Raw genomic sequence first — 12483 nt, 5'->3', positions numbered from 1 at the left:
TCCTACTGCATTCAACACTAACAAAAAGGTAAAGTTAACCCCTGCCTCTCTCCTATACTTCTCCTTTTTAGCTTCGCCTGCATTGTGTAGTTGTACCTCCGGGCTCTCCTTCGCTCATCTGCATGCAGCTGTAGTTGGACTGGGTCTGTTGGGGATGATACTGGCAGTTTGCATCACTCATCACAAGACCAAGAAAAGAAACATGGCAACCTAAACGGTCTGGTCAGAATAAGCTGCTCTGTATGCTTGTCTTGCTCAGTGTGTTTCAGTGTCTGATTACAGTATAATGTATAAGACACCTGAATGCTATAGTCCTACAGCATGTATTTTGATTATTTATCTTAAGACAAATGATATTGTGGTCAACAGCTCTGGAATTTGGGTCAAGTTTATCAGGAAGGAAGGAATTATTTTGTCTCAGTGTGTAAGATTTCCTGCTGCATATTTTGTCATTCGTATTTGTATTGCACTTGGGCCTTTTGAAATTAAAATTTTAAAAAAGACTGCATGAGGGCTTGGCCTACAATGTGACTTTATAATAATAGGAAAAGGAGCTATACTTTTATACTAACTTCCACCTACTGTCTGTCCCACCTCTTTGCAATTTAATCAGAAATGCAAACATGTGTACCGGTAGTCTGTACACTACAAAATATTTTTGCAGTGAGTTGTTGACTCTACTGTCTATGGAACAAATCGATTAATTAAGTACATGTCCAATGCTCATACATTAATTGGTTCTGTGTGTTGTTGTAAAGCTAGCAAAACAAATCGAAGAGCAGACAGACACCTGTTCTGACCTGTCTGCCTAGCTAAGTCTCAACAGTGCTCAGGTGAGTTATAAGCAGTTTTAGATTGAAATGATGTGTAAATATGCTGTTGCATAATGCCGCTTAGTTTAGCATGTTTTTTCCCCAGCTATCCAACAACATTGATAGCTAGCTAGCTAGCCATTGAGCGTGCAAGCATTTAGCTAGCTACCTCTACTTGCTAGCCAGCTAATGTTAGCTAATGTCACCTAGTTTAGCATCTTTTTTGTTGCAGCTATCCGTGCCGGGCCAGACGTGACGTGTATAGCCGTAAAGGACATTTTTGTGACCTTAGTTAACCTTTTCTGCTGCTTTTGAGACACGGTTCAATCCCACCTTGGGGCACTACTTGTTGAGTAATTAAAACACTAAAAAATCACAATACTGTAACTACTGGTCACCCTATGTATTATTATTGTAATATGTATTCATTATAGAATTCTGTCAGTTATTAATGATAAACATGTTTTACTGCACTCTAGAGTTTTAGGCCTAGATATCTTACAAGGTATTTACATATTTATAGACTGTGTGTGTGAGAGAGAGATGCATGTTGTCTTCATTTTCCCTTGTCAGCCACTCATCTCTGCTTTTCTGCTTCATAAAAAGCTGAGGTCTGGAACTCTCTCCAGGTCATCTCTCTCTCTAGTCTTTGGTTGCCTAGTTTTTAAATCGCTACATGCATTCATTGTGGAGAACAAACATCAGTTTGGCCGGAGCGATGTGGATGGCTAGCAGGGAATGGCCTGGGTACATACATTTTTGGGGGATTCTGTATTGTGTCAGGTTGACTGTTGTGTCCTCACCTTTGTTCTGATCATTTTCACATAATCTCCAAAGTGTTCCCTTTCAGTTTTTACCATGGTTATGCATAGGCGTCTCATATTTCTTCAGTGAGAAACATTTCGACTTGGCCCTCTCCATATAGGCCAATTCGTCTGAGTGTAAGGAGTTATAGTTATTAAGAGAATTAGAAGTTGTCATGAAAAGTTGGGTCCCACATGGGTAGTTTGCCAGTTTTTCTTGGTTGAAATAATATGTTTAACTACTCTCCATTCTTTAAGTTACTACTGTGGTAAAGAAAATGGACATGGCTTCTAATGCAGTGGATGATCAGTATATTCAATGTCTAGAGCAGAAAGTCTATTGAAAGCGGAGCTGAATGCCAGTATAGAATATCATGCTGAATGGGAGCTAAGGGCTTGTAAGTAAAGTCTAGACCTGTTGTAGTCAGCGCATGTGACAAATACAATTTGATTTGATTTGATTTACATCTGCATTGCTTGCTCTTTGGGGTTTTAGGCTGGGTATCTGTATAAGCACTTGTGACAACTACTGATGTAAAAGGGGCTTTATAAAACTAATGTCATTGATTGCTTGTATATGATTCTATTCATGTCAGAAAATCGAAATATCTTACATTTCGTCAATAGGAAGTTGTACCTTAAGCGAACACATTTTCCTGCTCTTTCCTGCTGGGGACAGGCTGCTTCAGGTTTGGGAATGGAGGACCTAGAGAATTAGAATATTAACTTTAATTAGTGCCCACATTTAAGAATTAAACTACATTTGAGTTAGCTGTGGATCTCATCTGATTGAGAATTCAAATCAAACTTTGTCACATGCGCCAAATACAACAGGTGTAGACCTTACCGTGAAATGCTTACTTAAACCAACAGTGTAGTACAAGAAGAGTTAAGAAAATATTTACCAAATAAACTCAAGTAAAAAATAAGAAAAAGTAACACAATAAAATAACAATAACAAGGCTATATACAGTGGGTACCGGTGCCGAGTCAATGTGCAGGTGTACAGGGTAGTAGAGTTAATCTGTACATGTAGGTAGGGGTGAAGTGACTATGCATAGATAATAAACAGCGAGTAGCAGCAGTGTACAGAACAAATGGGGGGGGGGGGGGGGGGGGGGGTTCAATGTAAATAGTCCAGTGGCCATTTGATTAATTGTTCAGCAGTCTTATGGCTTGGGGGTAGAAGCTGTTAAGGAGCCTTTTGGTCCTAGACTTGGCGCTCCGGTACCGCTTGCTGTGCGGTAGCAGAGAAAACAGTCTATAACTTGGGTGACTAGAGTCTCTGACAATTTTTGGGGCCTTCCTCTGACAACGCCTTATGTAGGTCCTGGATGGCAGGAAGCTTGGCACCAGCGATGTACTGGGCCGTACGCACTACTCTCTGTAGTGCCTTACGGTCAGATGTCGAGCAGTTGCCATACCAGGCGGTGATGCAACCGGTCAGGATGCTCTCAATGGTGCAGCTGTAGAATGTTTTGAAGATCTGGGGACCCATGCCAAATATTTTCAATCTCCTGACAGGGAAAAGGCGTCATCTTGCCCTCTTCATGACTGTCTTGGTGTGTTTGGACCATAATAATTTGTTGGTGATGTGGACACCAAGGAAGTTGAAACTCTCGACCCGCTCCACTACAGCCCTGTCGATGTCAATGGGTGCCTGTTCGGCCCACCTTTTCCTGCAGTCCACGATCAGCTCCTTTGTCTTGCTCACATTGAGGGAGAGGTTGTTGTCCTTGCACCACACTGCCAGGTCTCTGACCTCCCTATAGGCTGTCTCATCATTGTTGGTGATCAGGCCTACCACTGTTGTGTCGTCAGCAAACTTAATGATGGTGTTGGTGTCGTGTTTGGCCACGCAGTCATGGGTGAACAGGGAGTACAGGAGGGGACTAAGCACGCACCCCTGAGGGACCCCAGTAGGGACGCTGAAAGATGCCCAGGGTCCCTGCTTATCTGCATGAACGTGCCTTAGGCATGCTGCAAGGAGGCGTGAGGACTTCAGATGTGGGCAGGGTAATAAATTGCAATGTCCGTACAGTGAGACGCTTAAGACAGCACTACAGGGAGACGGGACGGACAGCTGATCGTCCTCGCAGTGGCAGATCACGTGTAACAACAACTGCACAGGATTGATACATCACACCTGCGGGACAGGTACAGGATGGCAACAACAACTGCCCGAGTTACACCAGGAACGCACAATCCCTCCACCAGTGCTCAGACTGTCCGCAATAGGCTGAGAGAGGCTGGACTGAGGGCTTGTAGGCCTGTTGTAAGGCAGGTCCTCACCAGAAATCACCGGCAACAACGTCGCCTATGGGCACAAACACACCGTCGCTGGACCAGATAGGACTGGCAAAAAGTGCTCTTCACTGACGAGTCGCGGTTTTGTCTCACCAGGGGTGATGGTCGGATTCACGTTTATCACAGAAGGAATGAGCGTTACACAGAGGCCTGTACTCTGGAGCGGGATCGATTTGGAGGTAGAGGGTCCGTCATGGTCTGGGGCGATGTGTCACAGCATCATCGGACTGGACTTGTTGTCATTGCAGGCAATCTCAACACTGTGCGTTACAGGGAAGACATTCTCCTCCCTCATGTGGTACCCTTCCTGCAGGCTCAACCTGACATGACCCTCCAGCATGACAGTGCCACCAGCCATACTGCTTCTTCTGTGTAGCCATCTTAGGCGTCTCACATCTGCATTCCTCATGCCTCCTTGCAGCATGCCTAAGGCAATTTCACGCAGATGAGCGTGGGCATCTTTCTTTTGGTGTTTTTCAGAGTCAGCAGAAAGGCCTCTTTAGTGTCCTAAGTTTTCATAACTGTGACCTTAATTGCCTACCGTCTGTAAGCTGTTAGTGTCTTAACGACCGTTCCACAGGTGCATGTTCAGTAATTGTTTATGGTTCATTGAACAAGCATAGGAAACAGTGTTTAAACCATTGACAATGAAAGCCTGTGAAGTTATTTGGATTTTTACGAATTATCTTTGAAAGACAGGGTCCTAAAAAAGGGACGTTTCTTTTTCTGCTGAGTTAAATATATATATATATAAATTTTTGGGGGGCTGAGTTGTATATAAATTATTATTTTTGTGCTCAGAAAACTTGGGGGGGGGGCAGTTGGGGAACCCTGAGATAAGACGTTCAAGAAATTTGTATCATGACATTGTTTACAGTCACAATATTTTCTTTGTGCAGATCAGATGTCATGTCATTACATGAAAAAACCATCATCAAGCGTTAAACAGATTCATGTCATAGTTCGCTTATGACATGAATCTGTTTTACACTTGATGATTACTGCACTTAAAAAAAAAAAAAATACTACTGGAATTTAAACCATTGAGTAAATCTGTCCATCTATGTGGTGAGATAATCATATTGTCCAGCAGAGGGCGTTATCACCTTGTTAATAATTCAGTTGAATGACTTCCTCATCTGTGAATTACATCATGTCAAGCTTTTTAACTTTTTAAAGCTTCACATCACAGACCTATTGGCCGTTTAAATGATCACCTCCTCCTCTGTACAATGCAACACACCCTCGCTCGCCTCATGATCCCAACCAAAAAACAAAGTGTTTGTTTTCGGACACTGTGACCATAAAAGTGGAACAAGCGTGGGCAAAATGGAGATAATGTGTCTGCTGCCAAGTAGAACTTGTGCAATCAAGGCCGGCTCCCTTCAACAACCCTCCAACTCCTAGCCTACTACAATTTACCTTTTGGTTTCATTTCCAAAATAAAAGTCTAGAGCTTGTTTTAGAACGCATGCTCTGCACTTTATTTGGCTAGTAGGCAAATAGGCCTACATTAGGTTATAATGACTCTATTACGGCATTCCTCCAGAAAAGGCATCTTCTGAGGCTGAGGAGTGCTTTTCCAAAAGGCATGGCGCTGTGGGTCTGCATGGAGATCACAAGCTCTTCGACTTGGCAGCCGTGTCGTGATGGACGGAATAGCCTGTACAGAGACTACTTAAAACCACGGCAACAGAGATACTGTAAAGTGTGGGAATAAGCTTATGCCAGACTTAGCCTACGTTTAACCTCTCCCTTGTTCATTTCAAAATCCATATGTTCATGACCTGATTCATATAAATCATGTCAAATTGTTTTTAATTCATATTAACCCCTCCTACAGAATATGCTTTGGCAAGATTTGGAGTGATGAAATAAATATCAAAATATTCAATGAAAAAATGATTTGAGTGGCAAAGACTCCAGTGGTCATACATAATTCATAGATTCACCAAACAGCTATTATTATTCTGATTCATTATTCCTGGTAGATACTACTGGTTATGATTCATTATTCCTGGTAGATACTAAAGTTTATGATTCATTATTCTTGGTAGATACTACTGGTTATGATTTATTATTCCTGGTAGAGTACTGGTTATGATTCATTATTCCTGGTAGATACTACTGGTTATGATTCATTATTCCTGGTAGATACTAAAGTTTATGATTCATTATTCCTGGTAGATACTACTGGTTATGATTCATTATTCCTGGTATATACTACTGGTTATGATTTATTATTCCTGGTAGATACTACTAGTTATGATTCATTATTCCTGGTAGACTACCGGTTATGATTCATTATTCCTGGTAGACTACCGGTTATGATTCATTATTCCTGGTAGAGTACTGGTTATGATTCATTATCCCTGGTAGAGTACTGGTTATAACTCATTATTCCTGGTATATACTACTGGTTATGATTAAAGACAGAGCCCAGAGAATGGGATGATACAATATTGAAATAGTCGTAAGTTGATAAGGTGCATGCATGGGGATGGTCACGTCATCCAGAGATATGCCCATGCTGTAGAGATATATCTAGAGGACTGAAACTTCACTGTTGTAGGCACAATACAGCTAGTGCTATCTAGACTTGCGGTGGCAAACAAATCCATTACATTAGAAACCTAAATGTGAAGCAAACTCAACTGAGGAGTAACAGACAATGGAGACTTTTAACTTGAAAACGTGCAGGACAGCTCTTTCCGGTGTTATACTATGTTACGCTTGTTTGGGTAGCACTCTCTACAGGCTGTTTGGTGTACGTTTTTTTGTTGGTGAGATGAAACTGCCAAAACTCTGAAAGGTATTATTGCATGTCAGAATTGCAACACGATTTGTCCAGGCCTAAAATGTTAGTCCATAATCGTAGCCTGGTGTTTGCATCTTCACAGATGAAATTTCACGTTTAAGTTCATATTTCACACATGGCTTTTCTTACTATACTAAAAATTTGCGTATGGATTTTCTTACGATCCTAACGATACGTACGTTCAACCTTTTGGCAGGTATCTTGCTCCACAAAAGCGGTCCACATGCTTCTCAGCTGAAACAGTTCGGAAGAGTTTGTGCATATATTATGGCAAGATTTTGTGATGTTTTTGGTGAGAGTTTTTTCAGCTGTTCAGGCACACAATTTTTGCTTTCTTTTTCTAGAGGCAAGCCGAAGTTCGGAGCCGAAGAATACGCCCCTACGTCGATGATTGGTCAAGAGTAGTGATTCTTCAATAAAGACTTTGTTATTGTACAAGAAGAGACTAATCGTTTTCATGCACATTTTCTCACTCTTATCCAGACCGGTTTACAGTTAGTGCATTTATCTTAAGATAGCTAAGTGGGACAACCACATATCACAGGCATAGAAAGTAAAGTTTTCCTCAATAACGTAGCTGTCGGTAGAGTCAGACCTCGAAGGGGGGGTGGGGTGGGGTGGGGGTGGGGTCAAGAGCAGGTTAAGTGTGAGGGGGAGGACTATTTAAGATACATTTTTGCAAATGTATTAAAAATAAAAAAAAACGAAATAACGTATTTACATAAGTATTCAGACCCTTTGCTGTGAGACTCGAAATTGAGCTCTGGTGCATCCTGTTTACATTGATCATCATTGAGTTGTTTCTACCACTTGATTGGAGTCCACTGGTAAATTCAATTGATTGGACATGATTTGGAAATGCACACACCTGTCTATATAATGGTGCCACAGTTGAGGGTGCATGTCAGAGCAAAAACCAAGCCATAAGGTTGAAGGAATTGTCAATCGAGCTCAGAGTCAGGATTGAGTTGAGGCACAGATCTGGGGAAGGGTACCAAAAAATTATTGAAGGTCCCCAAGAACAGTGGCCTCCATCATTCTTAAATGGAAGAAGTTTGGAACCGCAAAGACTCTTCCTATAGCTATCCGCCAGGCCAAACTGAGCAATCGGGAGAAAAGGGCCTTGGTCAGGGAGGTGACCAAGAACCCGATGGTCCCTCTGTCAGAGTTTCAGAGTTCCTCTGTGGAGATGGGAGAACCTTCCAGAAGGACAACCATCTCTGCAGCACTCCACCAATCAGGCCTTTATGGTAGAGTGGCCAGACGGAAGCCACTCCTCAGTAAAAGGCACATGACAGGCCGCTTGGAGTTTGCCAAAAGGCAAATAAAGGACTCTCAGACCATGAGAAACAAGATTCTCTGGTCTGATGAAACCAAGATTGAACTCTTTGGCCTGAATGCCAAGCAAAAAGTCTGGAGGAAACCAGGCACTGCCCATCCCCTGGCCAATACCATCTCTACGTTGAAGCATGGTGGTGGCAGCATCATGCTGTGGGGATGTTTTTCAGGGACAGGGAGACTAGTCAGGATTGAGGGAAAGATGAACGGAGAGATCCTTGATGAAAACCTGCTGTAGAGTGCTCAGGACCTCAGACTGAGGCGAAGGTTTACCTTCCAACAGGACAACGACTACAAGCACAAAGCAGAGACAATGCAGGAGTGGCTTCGGGACAAGTCTCTGAATGTCCTTGAGTGGCCCAGCCAGAGCCTGGACTTGAAACCGATCAAACATCTCTGGAGAGACCTCTGGAGAGACCTGAAAATACGCTCCTCATCCAACCTGACAAAGCTTGAGAGGATCTGCTGACAAGAATGGGAGAAACTCCCCACATAAAGGTGTGCCAAGCTTGTAGCGTCATACCCAAGACGACTCTATGCTGTAATCACTGCCAAAGGTGCTTCAACAAAGTACTGAGTAAAGGGTTTGAATACTTATGTAAATGTGATATTTGTTTTTTATTTAAAATACATTTGCAAACATTTCTAAAAACCTGTTTTGCTTTGTCATTATGGGGTATTGTCTGGAGATTGATGAGGGGGGAAAACAATTTAATCCATTTCAGAATAAGGCTGTAATATAGCAAAATGTGGAAAAAGTGAAGGGGTCTTAATACTTTCCAAATGCACTGTATATGGGCCAATTGGGCAGTGCCCACCAAGGCCAATTTATTCAAAGCTTTTTGAAAGGCCCAGAATCTTTCTGTAGATACTTCTGAGGAATTCTGAAGGTTTCAGCAAAGGAATTTAGTTTTCCATGTGCAATGTACTTCATTTAGATCAGGGTCCCCAACTGGTGTGGTTTTATTTGGCCCCCCCAACTTTTCTGAGCAAATTGTTGGACATAAGACTGTAAAAACACCAGCAAATGAGCTCCAAGTGATTCCCACACATATATGTGATCGTATACAAATGTAAGCAAGGTTTGAGATTATTATGTTTAATTCAAACATTATATATTGTTGGGCTTCTTGTGGTCAATTTGCAGTCTACAAATTATTTGTACTATGTTCTGGCCCCCTAACCATCCGCTCAAGAAAAACAAAAATGGGGGTTTTGATCCCCGATTTAGACATACATAGCCTATTCTTAACTACTGGAGCATAAATACTGATGCATTTACCAAGCAGCTGTTTGACTAGTCAACAAAAAATGTAACTATGTAATTTATATTCAATGTGTTCATGTAATGTGCTACATTAAAGGGGCAATTATGCTAGTGTGCTTTGTTTACAATGGAATTACAGTATGAGAGTGATTAAACGTCATAAGATTCCTTTGAAGTCATATCAGATCCCGGATGCATGACTAACATATCCTTGTTGATTCATTGACAGAATGACATTTTATAGACAGCCTATTGCTGTGCTATAGTCTAAATATTCTGGGAAAGGGACAGACATTTAGTCTGGGATTTAGTCTGGTATCAGCATTCAGCAAACATCCAATCTGTCTGCAAGTGACATAACCCCTCTTACGCTTTTGTAATCAATCTGAATCGGTTTGGCATTACTTTGTTACTGCATGTTCTTACAGGCGAAAGGAAAAGATAACTACCCACTTCACTCCAATAAATAAACAAATGTAATAACAACAGAAAACCCATTACTGTCTGCACACCCCAGCTTGCCATTACGGCTAAATAACATCTTAAAACTGATGGAGATGGGCAGAAAGAATAGACATAGAGAAGCAGCTAAGTAGGCTAATGGCCAACCCAGGACCTCCATATCTGGCTTCTTCACCTGCGGGATCGTCTGAGACCAGCCACCCGGACAGCTGATGAAACTGAGGAGTATTTCTGTCTGTAATAAAGCCCTTTTGTGGAGAAAAACTCATTCTGATTGGCTGGGCCTGACTCCCCAGTGGGTGGACCTGGCTCCCAAGTGGGTGGGCCTATGCCCTCCGAGGCCCACCCATGGCTGCACCCCTGACCAGTCATGTGAAATCCATAGATTAGGGCCTAATGAATTTATTTCATTTGACTGATTTCCTTAACTGTAACTCAGTAAAATCATTGAAATTGTTACATGTTGCGTTTATATTTTTGTTCAGTATATATTTTCATTTATTCGCCCATTTGGCTAGCACAATTTTGGTTTCATGTATTGGTATGAAAATAAACACAACTGAACAAATAGCTATTTAGAGCATTTCCCCAAAATACATGTCCTGGTTTTGGCTTATAGACGATAACATTTAGTAGGCTATAACAAATGAGCATTGTCAGAATGATAGGCCTAAATGATAATGCAAATCATGAATGATTACTTAGTCAGGCTAACTTTTTGTTGTTGCTTGCTGTAGACCTAATTCAACATCATCCTCTGCCTGCATCCCTAATCCCTATCTGCCTCTGGTCTAACGAATTTCCACCTCTCACTTTATCAGTCTTGCTTGTCCATCTTCCTCAATTAAAATGAGTTATTCTTACAAATCAATCCTGCTGGCAAAACGTCATTAAATATTATCTAAATATTTAGCTATAGTGTGGATGTAGGGATGTTTAAAAATATATATAATAATGAGCACTCAGATAGTGCAACTACTGCATAATATCAGAGACAAGTTGGCCAGGAAAAAATAAATGTGCGAGCCGACCCCTAGTTGGCTACTATCTTACAATCAATGTTCTCGGAACTGCCTTTGTTGAGCTACTACATTTTAAAATTTTCTCCAAACAGCCTCATTCATTGATATGCTGTTTCGATATTCTCAGGGCCACCTTGTTGATACAACGCTTCAATGTTCGCAGAATGTTTTTCTCCTTCCCTGGCGAATAAGGCTGACGGGCAAATGCAGAAATGAGCGGGATGCGCAAGAGACAATGTCGGTGGGAAGCGCAGACACACTGTCTTAGTAGGCTACACTGTTTTGGCGTTCCGAAACGTTGGCTTCATAAAGCCTATAGCAGCGGGATTGCAACCTTTTTCATGAGGAGTGACAATTTACAATATTTCCTACATACCATTTCTAAATATCTGCGTGCGTGTGATGATTTTCATATACTCATTGTAGGCTACCTAACTGTGCCCCAAAAATCTCTAACGGTCCATAAACGAAATAATACTATTAACCGCCAACTAAACATAGACGCTGTCCATTCAGCACCAAACCAACGAGCTCCACTATGCCTACCTGTACGGAGGCACTGTCCATTCAGTTGAATCATGGGTGAGGCCTTAGCTCCGTTTAAAAAGGCATGTGTAGATTTTCCTTTCGTGATTTTCGTCATTATTTGGTCGAGTTTGTTTGTCTTCCTGCGTCCCTGTCGATTGTAGGCCTAAGTAGGCGTAAGTCCTTTAATGTATGCGTTTTATTTCAATGCATGTGTAGAATTTATCTGGCATAGTTTGCCTTCCCTGTCAACTGTTTCATGCATCGGTTATTTTCACATTGATATTTGAAGTCGGCCTTGTTATTTGATAGCGCGTATTACGCATCTATTTCTTGGCGCACTGTATGCGACATTCCACAAGTAAATGAGTCAATTTATGTTGAGGTTGAGTAGCTAACCTTTTACACACCGTCCACAGACCTTTAAACGTTATATTGAGGTGATAATTAATGGCTGGTCCATTTTTGTTTGTTTTTGCTGTTCTCCACATACCATTTTAAAGTTTTTAAATTGTGTAGAAATGCAGTATGCCTAAATGAGCTTCGACTTACCAAAAACTCCGTGGAGGCTTTGCAATCACCCCCCACCACACCCTACTTTGCAATCACCCCCAACCACACCCTACTTTGCAATCACTCCACACCACACCCTACTTTGCAATCACTCCACACCACACACTACTTTGCAATCACCCCCACCACACCCTACTTTGCAATCACCCCCCACCACACCCTACTTTGCAATCACTCCCCACCACACCCTACTTTGCAATCACTCCCCACCACACCCTACTTTGCAATCACTCCCCACCACACCCTACTTTGCAATCACTCCCCACCACACCCTACTTTGCAATCACCCCCCACCACACCCTACTTTGCAATCACCCCCCACCACACCCTACTTTGCCATTCCCTAGGTTTAGCTGAAATGACGCCACTATTATTTAGTGATGGCACAGCGAAAAAAGCTGTTCGCGCCTCTTTTTATATTTCAATGAAAAAAAATATCCCAATGTGATACACTCTGCGTCTGCGCACTTTTCGTCAGATGCTTTTCGTAGTTATGAAACTTCTAAACTCAGGTTTTGTAATCGAGTCTCGCTGGCCAATCAAGGAACTGTGATTC

The sequence above is a fragment of the Salvelinus fontinalis genome, chromosome 5 (genome assembly GCF_029448725.1).
Source record: "Salvelinus fontinalis isolate EN_2023a chromosome 5, ASM2944872v1, whole genome shotgun sequence".
In the NCBI taxonomy this organism is placed as follows: domain Eukaryota; kingdom Metazoa; phylum Chordata; class Actinopteri; order Salmoniformes; family Salmonidae; genus Salvelinus; species Salvelinus fontinalis.
Note: the sequence above shows the minus strand (reverse complement) of the source record.